The following is a 12,399-nucleotide window of genomic DNA, read 5'->3' as shown; positions in this document are numbered from 1 at the left end:
AAAAATAAAAAATAAAAACAAAAAAAATAATAAATAATTCAAGGAAGCATTAAGTTATCATTTACATTTGTTTGTAATAATATGGGAATTGTAAAATAATCTTCCAATTTGTTAGTATCCTCTGCAATAGCAACCATTGAAATATCAAATATGAAGTCATGGGCTAACACTCTTTGTTTAATCATAATAATTGATAAATGTATTACATAATTATTATAATTTATTACAAAGCATGAGAGATGGTTACCATGCCAACACGTGAGAGGCTGGGCTTGACTTTAAGGATTGGGCATAAAGTTTCCTTGGGCCAGTGCCCTTAGTCATGTTGATAGCATAAAGTCTCGTGACAGTATCATTCTAAAATATATCAAATAAAAGCTTCAACTAAGATAAATACCAATATCCTGTCATGTTTCAATATGCTAATTTTACAATAAAAGCTTCAACTAAGATAAAATATATATTTCAATAATGTAGAAATAATTATATATCTACAAAACAATAAACAATTGGGGGTTGAAGAAAATTGATTTATTTTTAAAAGGGGAGGGATGACAAATAGAAAAGGTGAAGAAAATTGGGCTTTTGGCAATGCCCAGAACTTGCCGGTTCGGCTTCAGGATGGGTTCCAGAAAACACCCAGTAAACTATCAAGTCCCAATAGACCCAATTAGACGTCGGGGAATAGGGTTCCTGAAACAGTTGAAAAGAAGAGAATTTGGATAGCAAGGAGAGCCTAAGATGGTATTCGAGGATGCTGAGGAGTTGTGCTTTAAATGACGGGAAGGCTATTCATGGGCAGGTGATAAAAAGTGGGATAAACCCGGATTCCCATTTGTGGACTTCGTTGGTTAATGTTTATGCAAAATGTGGGAGCTCTAAGTATGCATGTAAGGTGTTTGGGGAAATACCTGAACGAGATGTTTTGACCTGGACTGCTTTAATTTTTTATAGCTTCTTAGGCATGACAAATTATTCCAATTTTTTTATAAATTGGAAATACCTCACCCTTCTCCCCTGCATCCTTGTGCATTGAATCTAGGACCTCCTTTACCTACGGCTTGAGCAATGTGAGACTTGTTTGTAAATCTTGTGATCCCGATGCAAACCCCACGCCCATCATCACGCCACCATTGAATGCTGGCACAAAATAAACCCCACCCGAAGAATCAACCTTTGCTGCTAATTCCTCTTTATCTCACTTGCAGTGCTTATTATACCAAGGCTGTCTCTGAGCCACTGAACTGAAGCTCCGGCAATTGCAATAGAGCCCTCTAGAGAATAGTTGGTTGGAGCTTATCGTCCAAGCTTAAATGCCAAAGTGGTTAAAAGCCCATGTTTTGACTCATCAATTACCTCCTCCCCTGTGTTGAGAAGTATGACAGCCCCAGTCCCATATGTGCTTTTGGCCTCACCTTTTGGGCGTGTTGGTCACCATCTTTTGTTTTTATTTTTGGTTATTATCTATTTTAGGGTTATTTAATTAAAAAAAAAAGAAAAAATTCACATATGTATTTTTATAAAAACATAAAACATAATATTCTTTTTTTATAAAAATACCCTCCAACATTTTTTTCCATCCTTGTCTCCTATCCAAACACTTACAATGTATTGTCCTATTCCAGATATGAAACACATAACTCTCAAGGTTATTTTTTTTATTAAATATGTTGTTTACTTTCATAAGGACAAATTCAAATTTTCAGGAGTTTTTTAGTGTTAAATTAATTTATAGCTTAATGAGAAGAAAAGAATAAATAATTAGAATAGAAACTTAGGAAAATAAAATTTATTCTCTTAAATTTTAAAATAATCTTTCTTGAAGAAGTACATTGAGTTGGTCGTGTTAGGCCTACACCAGATTTTAAAGACTGGGTCTTGAGCTGCCCTTGGGCCTAGGTCAGGGCCTTCTCTTGGTATCATCATTTTGAAGCAGTGCATTGCTTGGATGTGAAAAAAAAAATACTAAATAGAAAATAAATAAAAGCCAAGATGCTTGAAAAGAGATCTTTAAATTTGTTGGATATATAATTTCAGTAATGAACATACCAATTAAAATAATATATTACATAATTATATTTTATTACAACATATATGTTAATAAACTATATAATATCATATTTTTTATGCTATATCGGTTAGTCAAACATGACCTATATGTTTAATTTCAAATATAGTATAAGATCATTAAAGTGACAAATTGTATAATGAAATATATTGTATAAGTTCAAATTAGAAGTTTTAACCTCCATTAAACATACGGTATCTATTCAAAATTGGGCTGGACACCATGCTAGCCCGTCAGAGAAGTAAACTGGGCTTTGAGTTCCCTTGGGCCAGTGCATGGACTGTTGTTGAAATCATTTTTGAAAGAGAAGCAAACTTCTTACTTCACTAAAGTAAAAAAACATAAATAAAAGCATTAAAGAGAAAAATGATTTATTTTAAAAATGTAATAACATGTGCAATATTTTTTGAAATTGTGATTGCAAATAAGGCACCAAACTAGGGTGTTATATTATTCATTTTAGTTTGTATGAATTTATTTATTTTTATTTGCATTCTTGATCAAATAATATAAAAAATCTCAAATTTCTAATAAAAGTAAATAAAACTTTTTTTTTTTAAATTAAGGATATTAAAGCATTCTCCTTGATAAGAATTTCTTATTTCTACTTATATTCTTAATGAAAAAAAAATGAAGCATTAAGAAAAATTAAATTGTTTAATTCCCTAGAAACCCAATGTATAAAACATGGAACAAATATTTATGAAACAAGATTTAAAATTGAAAGGAGAATAATTATTGCACACGTACAGTACCACCAAGAAATTCTGGCAACGCACTGCAATGATCCCAAAATTTTCCAGAAGTTTAGAGACAGGTAGATGCAGTTGTGACAAGTGATCACCAATCACTTGGTGGGGAAAATTAGGTTTTGGGCTCTTGATATGGAATATATATGGTTTTGAAAACCTAAGTGTATAAAATATGAGATGTCACTGTTAATATGTAAAATAATATACAAAACATGCACTATTTCCTGTTTATTTTTACTCTTCCCAGATTGCCCTTAAATTTCTCCATCTCATCAGCAAATCCTCTCCATGTCAGCAGAACAATTTGAAACTTGAACTCGTTCTCAAATCTGAAACACAAAGAAACCCGACCCGATAACCAAAAGTAGTGAGTCTGTCTCACTTCTGGTCATTTTGCCCTAACCCCATCTCATGAAATTCCCAATTTCGATATTCCATTTCCAGTTTTTGGGATCCAATGAAAATCGTAAACCTAATGCTCAGTGCATCCACTCAGTTATCGTTGAAATCAATTTTGTTAGGGTGTATTCAGCGGAAGAATGCGAAGAGCATTTCGAAGAAGCTGTGCGACACCGTTTCGGAGTTGGCGTCGTCGATTTTGCTGGAGAACGGGTGGCCGAATCTGTTGTCGTTTATGTTTCAGTGCATGACCTTCGATTCGACGAAGCTTCAGGAGGCAGTGTTCTTGATTTTTGCGCAGTTGGCGCAGTACATCGAGGAAACCCTAGTTTCTCATATCAAGCATCCATACTCGATGTTTTTGCAGAGTCTGACGTCGTCGTTGAGCTCCAATGTGAAAATCGCGGCCTTGAGCGATGCAATTAATTTCATTCAGTGTTTGTCGAGTTCGACGGACCGGGATCGGTTTCAGGACTTGTTGCCGGCGATGATGCGCACGATAACAGAGGCGTTGAATTGTGGGCAGAAGGCGACGACAAAAGAGGCGCTCAAGTTGTTGATCGAATTGGTCGGGACAGAGCCGTGGTTTCTGAGACTGCAGTTGGTGGATGTGGTGGGGTCTATGTTACAGATTGCAAAGGCTGAGACCCTGGAGGAGGGGACGCGACATTTGGCGGTGGAGTTCATGATAGCTCTGGCAGAGGCGAGGGAGCGCGCACCTGGGATGATGAGGAAGTTGTCGTAGTTTATAAGTAGGCTTTTTGCTATATTGATAAAGATGTTGTTGGATATTGAGGATGATCCAGGGTTGCATAGTGCGGATAGCGAGGACGAGGATGCGAATGAGAGCAGTAATTACAGTGCTGGGCAGGAGTGTTTGGATAGGTTAGTTATTTCATTGGGTGGGAATATGATTGTACCTGTTGCTTCAGAGCTTTTGCCGGCATATTTGGATGTGCCGGAGTGGCAAAAACACCATGCAACTCTGATTGCTCTTGCTCAGATCGCAAAAGTCTGTTCAAAGGTATTGGAATTGTTATTTTCTTTTTAATTTTGCTTTGTTTTTTTTTTTTTTCAAAAGTACTTTGATTAAAATCTCATAGGATTTTCTTGGAGTTGTTCTTTTCTCTTAAATTGTTTTTTCTTTCTTTCTTTTTTCCAAAGTACTTTTATAAAAATCTCATAGGATTTTTTTGTATTATAACTGCTCACTTGGTGGAGTTTATCCGGAATTTAGCATAATTCTGGTAATTGAGTTTGGTTGTGAAGTATTTAACCCAATTTTCATTAAGGAAAATTATTTACTACCTTTGTTAAAAACACATACTTCCCACACTAAGGAAGGTGAATATTTAACATTTTGGAGTATGGGTTGAAAGGTGGTCAATTTGTTTTTAAATGAGAGGAAACAATAATGGGAATACATTGTTAATATGGTTTGTTAGTATAGGTTGTTAGTTTGTCTGTGTTGCTTGTTTGTTTGTATTTATTAGAAATAAATCATAATAGTCCCTACATGCTACTATAGTTATTCATTCTGACTATTTTATTTTCAGGTGATGATAAAAAATTTGGAGCAAATGGTGACAATGGTTTTGAATACATTCCCAAGTCCCCATCCTTGTGTGCGATGGGCAGCTATTAATGCCATTGGGCAACTGTCCACAGACATGGGCCCAGATTTGCAAGTTCAGTACCATCAACGAGTGCTACCAGCTCTAGCTGCATCTATGGATGACTTCCAGAATCCACAGGTGTAGGTTCGTAATTTTTTATGCGTGTTTTTGTCTATATCTTAACCAGTTATGAATGTTATCTTGCTATATTTTAACGGGCAAAAATTTTATCTTGTTCTCATGGATGCAAACTATTACGTGGTTATCTTATTTGTTTGTTTATTTGATGGCTACGTTATGCCTTCTAGATGCCGAGTCACTTATATTTTTCTTTTTTTGAATTTTGTAAACATAGTTATAATTTTTATGTCTGGATTAATCTTGGTAGCTTTTTTCTCATAGGCAAAATGCTTTTCTAATTTTATTATCTGTAATGGGTGATTTTGTCGATGTAGAAGTCTGGATATTTCGGCACTTAGAACTAAAATAGGAAATGCCCCCAAGAGTAGTGAATAGGTTCTTTACAGTTTGGTTTACTGGACTGTGGTTGCTTTCCAATATTTGAATTTTTTGCCATTAGAATAAGTTGGTATTTCTGATCTGGTATGCTGGTGGTCCTTTTCAAATCTCTTTACGTATTTGTTAAATCTTGTTAACACAACATAACTTATTCATTTTACCTCCAATTCCATTAGATGAATTGTGGCAATAACTGATTATGCTCTTTATGAGGTGAGAAACCTAAAAGGAAATGTAATTGCCATATGGATTATTTTATAAGAGAAGATCATAGTGGGAAAAAACAGCACGTGGGAATCGTGGTATGGATGTATTTGATTGTGTTGTTGGAAAATTATGCTTTAGTTTTGAATGATAACGGGTTTGAATTTTTTTCCTGTTTAAAATTTTGGAACATGGTATGTTCAGAAATTATGGGGAAAAAGATTTTTTTTTTTTTTTTTTGGGTTTAAGTTTTTTTTGTCGGGGTGTTGGAAGCATTTGCAAATCAAGAGGACTGCCAAAGGCCTAATTGATTGATAGATGATATCACATTGTAAAGGGTGGAGGGTTGTATACTTGTATCATGCAAGATGTATCTATTCCTATCAAATCAATAGGAAAAGTAGGTTGTATTGCACAATATCAAATATCGTGTTATATATTATTTCATATCATGTGATATAACATGACACATTTTCACAAGATAATCCAAACTGTCCCTTTTCTTTTAGGTTTTCCCCCCTTTATATCGTAAATTTTCAAATAGTTCTCTCCAAGAAGCTTCAAATCCAATTTTATTTTGTTCCATATCTTTCTTTACATGGAAAATATTTTTTTGGACACAAGTTTGGAAGGATTTCAAGTCTTTTTGAGGTTCCCCATTAAATGTAATTTTCTTTATTTATTTGTTTTTTATGGGTCTCCTTTGGTTACCTTCCATTTCTCTTCCCTCTTGTATAAAAAATGAGTTGATAAAAGGTGCTTTTACACGCTCATAGTCTTCTTTCGATATATTGATTAGGTAATTTTTGTATGTATGTATGAAATATTTTTATGTGTGAGATAGTTGATAAAAGGTGTTGCACATTTTATATGTGAAATTTTTTTTTTCTCCTATCTAGTTTCTAACTACAGGTTGGATTGCTAAGGTCATTGAACATGTTAGAACCAATATGACTTTATGAAATAAATTACATAGAATTAGATAGGTCATTCATTAGAGAATTGGTTGCTAGAGATTTTGGTTGCAGTTGTGAATTTTTTGTTAATAGGAAAATAAAATTTTGTTGGAAGGCGTCTAGCAAAAATGGAAGTACACCATGAACACAGGAATTATGAAGGGAAAGTTGTGTTTTGGGGCCCCATTTCCCAATAATATTGTTTTCAAAACCCAAGTTTGCATAACCCAAGATATGTCCACTATTTCAAGAAAAATTTTCTTTTTCATGCACTCTGGTCCAAGGTGTTATTTCATACCGAAAATGCCTTCCCCTTAGGCCAGCTCAACAAACTCATATGTGAACTGGAACAAATTTCTCCCGGATTTTGCTTCTTGGGTTCCCCTTTGTGACCCTTAGAGCATCCCATTATGTGGTTCTCTTGAGTGCTCAAGAGGTCCACCAAAGGTTTTTTGGGACTGTAACTTAGGTACTACCTTAAAGGCCCTTAGGTACTACCTTAATGGCCTTTAGGTACTACCTTAAGGGACCCTAGGTACTACCTTAAGGTAAACATGAACTCAACCTCTCCCAAGCCTCGAGTCTTCCTTTGTGACCCTTAGAGCATCCCATTATATGGTTCTCTTGAGTGTTGAAGTGGTCCACCAAAGGTTTTTTGGGACTATACCTTAGGTACTACCTTAAGGGCCCTTAGGTACTACCTTAATGGCCTTTAGATACTACCTTAAGGGACCCTAGGTACTACCTTAGCTAAACTTGAACTCAACCTCTCCCAAGCCTCGAGTCTTCCTTTGTGACCCTTAGACCATCCCATTATGTGGTTCTCTTGAGTGTTGAAGTGGTCCACCAAAGGTTTTTTGGGACTGTACCGTAGGTACTACCTTAAGGGCCTTTAGGTACTACCTTAATGACCTTTAGGTACTACCTTAAGGGAGTCTAGGTACTAACTTTGCTAAACTTGAACTCAACCTCTCCTAAGCCTTGGGTCTTCCTTTGTGACCCTTAGTGCCCATTATATGGTTCTCTTGAGTGTTGAAGTGGTCCACCAAAGGTTTTTTGGGATTGTACCTTAGGTACTACCTTAAGGGCCCTTAGGTACTACCTTAATGGTCTTTAGGTACTACCTTAGCTAAACTTCAACTTAACCTCTCCCAAGCCTCGGGTCTTCCTTTGTGACCCTTAGAGCATCCCATTATGTAGTTCTCTTGAGTGCTCAAGAGGTCCACCAAAGGTTTTTTGGGACTGTACCTTAGGTACTACCTTAAGGGCCCTTAGGTACTACCTTAATGGCCTTTAGGTACTACCTTAAGGGACCCTAGGTACTACCTTAAGGTAAACATGAACTAAACCTCTCCCAAGCCATGAGTCTTCCTTTGTGACCCTTAGAGCATCCCATTATATGGTTCTCTTGAGTGTTGAAGTGGTCCACCAAAGGTTTTTTGGGATTGTACCTTAGGTACTACCTTAAGGGCCCTTAGGTACTACCTTAATGGCCTTTAGGTACTACCTTAAGGTAAACATGAACTAAACCTCTCCCAAGCCTCGAGTCTTCCCTTGTGACCCTTAGAGCATCCCATTATATGGTTCTCTTGAGTGTTGAAGTGGTCCACCAAAGGTTTTTTGGGATTGTACCTTAGGTACTACGTTAAGGGCCCTTAGGTGCTACCTTAAGGGACCCTAGGTACTACCTTAAGGTAAACATGAACTAAACCTCTCCCAAGCCTCGAGTCTTCCTTTGTGACCCTTAGAGCATCCCATTATATGGTTCTCTTGAGTGTTGAAGTGGTCCACCAAAGGTTTTTTGGGATTGTACCTTAGGTACTACCTTAAGGGCCTTTAGGTATTACCTTAATGGCCTTTAGGTACTACCTTAATGGCCTTTAGGTACTACCTTAATGGCCTTTAGGTACTACCTTAAGGGACCTTAGGTACAACTTAAGGTAAACATGAACTAAACCTCTCCCAAGCCTCGAGTCTTCCTTTGTGACCCTTAAAGCATCCCATTATATGGTTCTCTTGAGTGTTGAAGTGGTCCACCAAAGGTTTTTTGGGACTGTACCTTAGGTACTACCTTAAGGGCCTTTAGGTACTACCTTAATGGCCTTTAGGTACTACCTTAATGGCCTTTAGGTACTACCTTAAGGGACCTTAGGTACTACCTTAGCTAAACTTGAACTCAACCTCTCCCAAGCCTCGAGTCTTCCTTTGTGACCCTTAGAGCATCCCATTATGTGGTTTTCTTGAGTGTTGAAGTGGTCCACCAAAGGTTTTTTGGGACTGTACCTTAGGTACTACCTTAAGGGCCTTTAGGTACTACCTTAAGGGATTCTAGGTACTACCTTAGCTAAACTTGAACTCAACCTCTCTCAAGCCTTGGGTCTTCCTTGGTGACCCTTAGAGCATCCCATTATGTGGTTTTCTTGAGTGTTGAAGTGGTCCACCAAAGGTTTTTTGGGATTGTACCTTAGGTACTACCTTAAGGGCCCTTAGGTACTACCTTAATGGCCTTTAGGTACTACCTTAGCTAAACTTCAACTTAACCTCTCCCAAGCCTCGGGTCTTCCTTTGTGACCCTTAGAGCATCCCATTATGTAGTTCTCTTGAGTGCTCAAGAGGTCCACCAAAGGTTTTTTGGGACTGTACCTTAGGTACTACCTTAAGGGCCCTTAGGTACTACCTTAATGGCCTTTAGGTACTACCTTAAGGGACCCTAGGTACTACCTTAAGGTAAAAATGAACTCAACCTCTCCCAAGCCTCGGGTCTTCCTTGGTGACCCTTATAGTCTCTAATGGTCTATCACTTGTCCTGTATAATGCATGGTCTCTCTTCTCTTATTATTGAATGAAAGTTTAGATCACATTCAATACTAGTATTCTTACATAATGAATAAACAAATGCATATCATACATGCCAGTTAATTATGTTATAATCTTAGTGATTTTATTGAACATGGAAGCTAATTAGTTTGCTAGCTTACATGACAAATTTTTTTATAGATACACATTTTCCAAATAGAAATTGACTACCATATACTTCTTATGGTGATACAAAAGGTTGTGTAAAGGTTGAACTTGGAAAAAGGAAGCTGTGTAACCTTGGCAATTCAGAATCCATTTCTAAAAGTCATGCCTTGTACATTGCATTTCTGAAATGTCTTCATATTTGAATTGGCTGAAACACATCAATGAAGTGGAACCTTGGATGATGCAGAAATTGATTTTTACCTTTTTCGATAGGCGTAAGTCCAAAAGTAAACATAAGCATGAATGTGGTGCTAAGAAAATAAATGAACATTTGAAAGACTGAAAGGAGAAGAGGCTTTTTTTCTTGCCTTTTTTATTTGTGTTGGGGGGTGGGGTTTGGTTTGGTTTGTTTTTTTTGGATTGAGATATGCGTAAAAAGAGGGATGCTGGTGCAAAATGTTGCGTGTCCAACTCTTGTGAATTTATTGTGGAATTAAATGCTGCTGTTGTCTAAATAACAGCTGATGTAAAAGTTTCAGAAAACATTTATAAAATTATATTTTCACAACATAAATAATAAACTTTCATATTTTGGCCCAAAATTATAGGGCTTTTTAATGTTGAAAACAAATTGTCCTATTCCATGCATTCTTCTTTTGTTTTCTCTTTGCTATTTTAATTTCAGCATATAACATATTAGCCTTTGCATTATTTGGGTGTGTATAAATATCATTTCTTCAAACCTTTTCAGTTACTATGATCCATATAGAGTGATCGTATATTTTCTTGTCATTTATGGGACTATAAAGAAAGGTGACAGGATTTATTTTATGGCTAGCAAGAAGGTAAAGTATTTCTTTCAAGTATTATTTGTTTTTTGTCTTTCTTTCCGAACTCAATTAAATTACATTGGCAGGCATTATTTTCTCATTGTAGATATTTGCACATGGTTCTATACACCACGTTCCATTTTCCATCAATGTAGTGTTATTCATAATTAACTTTGAAGAATTGTTGTGCATATTAAAGTTTTCTTTAGTGGTCTTTATGATCACTGTTTTGGTTTGAAAGATTCTAAATATTCGTGACATCCTTTATGCTAATTTCTTAACTGCTTAATCTTTGATTGCAGGATTATTTTGCTGATGAAATTGGAGTTTTATCTCCCAATCAGTTCCAGGTTGATGAATTATATGCTGGTGAGGTACAATAATACATCTCAAACATTTGGTTCTTTATATGATTTCTTGGTTTCTGCCTTTTTTGCTTCTTGATTGAGGTTTCTCTTATGTTTAGTTTTTGATGTGAAAAGTTGGTATGCATTTTCTAAGCGTACCATTTTCTGACTTAAAATAGTAAATGTATATAGGAAATTGAGAAATGGTTCATGTAGAATGATGGCACTTTCCATTTGCAAGGCTCATTCAAAGCAAAGTTCATACAATAAATATACTTTAGGTAAAAGAGCAGACTAGGTTTAATGTGGGCTTACCCTTACTAGATCCATTTGTACATCTGAATGAATCATCTGGTTTGCATCAGACCTAGCTCATCTATAGATCATTAAATGTATGCTCGATTTGATAAGCCAAATGAGGGATGATCCTGAAATCGAGGTAAAAGGGATATAGAGTGAAGCTGAGAGAGGAGTACATCCTGAAATGGAAGCAGGATGCATGGCTGGGAGTGACCAAAAGATTGGCTGGTAATTGGATCACTGCCTGAATATTGATTTTACCTTATGAGGAAGAATGTATCCACAATTAGAATCATCATTTGTTAATTTTATGAATTTGTATTAGATATTTGTTGTTGTTATTGTTGTTATTGTTGTTGTTACTGTTATCAACCAGGTGCAGAATGTATGTGTCCATCATATTTGTTGTTTTACTTATGGTTTGTCTTATTATAGGAAAACTTGATGCTGAAGGAACAAGTGGAAGCTCTGCTTCAGGAGAACATAATTCTCTAGCGGGCTGTGTCTATTCAGCATGAGCATCAGAAAGAGAGTGAAGAGAGGAACCAGGAATTACAGCACCTGAAGCAGGTGGTCACCCAGTACCAGGAGTAGTTGAGAACGCTAGAGGTAAAGCTCATAAACCTGAAATCTTCTAAACTACATGTTAGTTAATTTTAGATGGGAAAAGTTTCAATCCATTTCACAGATTGCATGGTTTTTCTTAAATTTGCTTCAGTAGTTCCCCAATCTTTTATTCAAAACATGATTTCTTGGTAGCCAGATCATCATTACAAAAATTGTTTTCCTGGTGTTTTTGTAAATTTTCTGTAGTGCAATGACACTATTATTTGATCTTGTGATGGTGTAACAGGTGAATAACTATGCACTCTCAATGCACCTGAGGCAGGCTCAACAAAGTAGCTCCATCCCTGGCCATTTCCATCCAGATGTCTTCTAAAGAACATGCTATTGTGCTTTTCAGGAGACAACTGTTGGGAAGCACTAAGAATATATAGACTGGCTTTTAACTTTGTAAGGTGTTGTCTCATACACAGATTATGCCTACGATTCAAAGACACTAAAATTAGTCTAAACTTACATTGTGAAGGGGTGCTTTTTGCCATCGTTTTCCTTGATTTGAAAATGGATGTGATGCCCATAAATGTTTGAAACTAGATGTTCAATGGTAAACTTCGTTTTTTTTTTTTGGATAAAGACACAATTACCATATTTGTTTCTTCAACTACTTTTGTTTTGCCCCTTGATAGCCGTCTTTCTCATTGAGAGTTCGCCAGAGCCCATATTTATTCTCATGAGTAAGATTTTGCCTTATTTTTTTCCTGGTGGGATCCACACTTGTTCATGCCTGGAATGAATATACCCTGAATGTGGGGTTAGGGTATCTCTTTTTACACAAGCAGAGCTTTGATTGCTCACATCACGAGCTATACCCTTGTTGCGC

At 36.3% G+C, this 12,399-nt stretch overlaps 1 pseudogene; it reads left to right on the top strand.

Annotated features, from left to right (window-relative positions):
- The first annotated feature begins 3,130 nt into the window (after positions 1-3,130).
- LOC104880358 (uncharacterized) lies at positions 3,131-12,141 on the top strand (annotated as a pseudogene).
- Positions 12,142-12,399: the final 258 nt, after the last annotated feature.

Source organism: Vitis vinifera, chromosome 9 (genome assembly GCF_030704535.1).
Source record: "Vitis vinifera cultivar Pinot Noir 40024 chromosome 9, ASM3070453v1".
Taxonomy (NCBI): domain Eukaryota; kingdom Viridiplantae; phylum Streptophyta; class Magnoliopsida; order Vitales; family Vitaceae; genus Vitis; species Vitis vinifera.
Note: the sequence above shows the minus strand (reverse complement) of the source record. Positions and strands in the feature narration are given on the sequence as shown.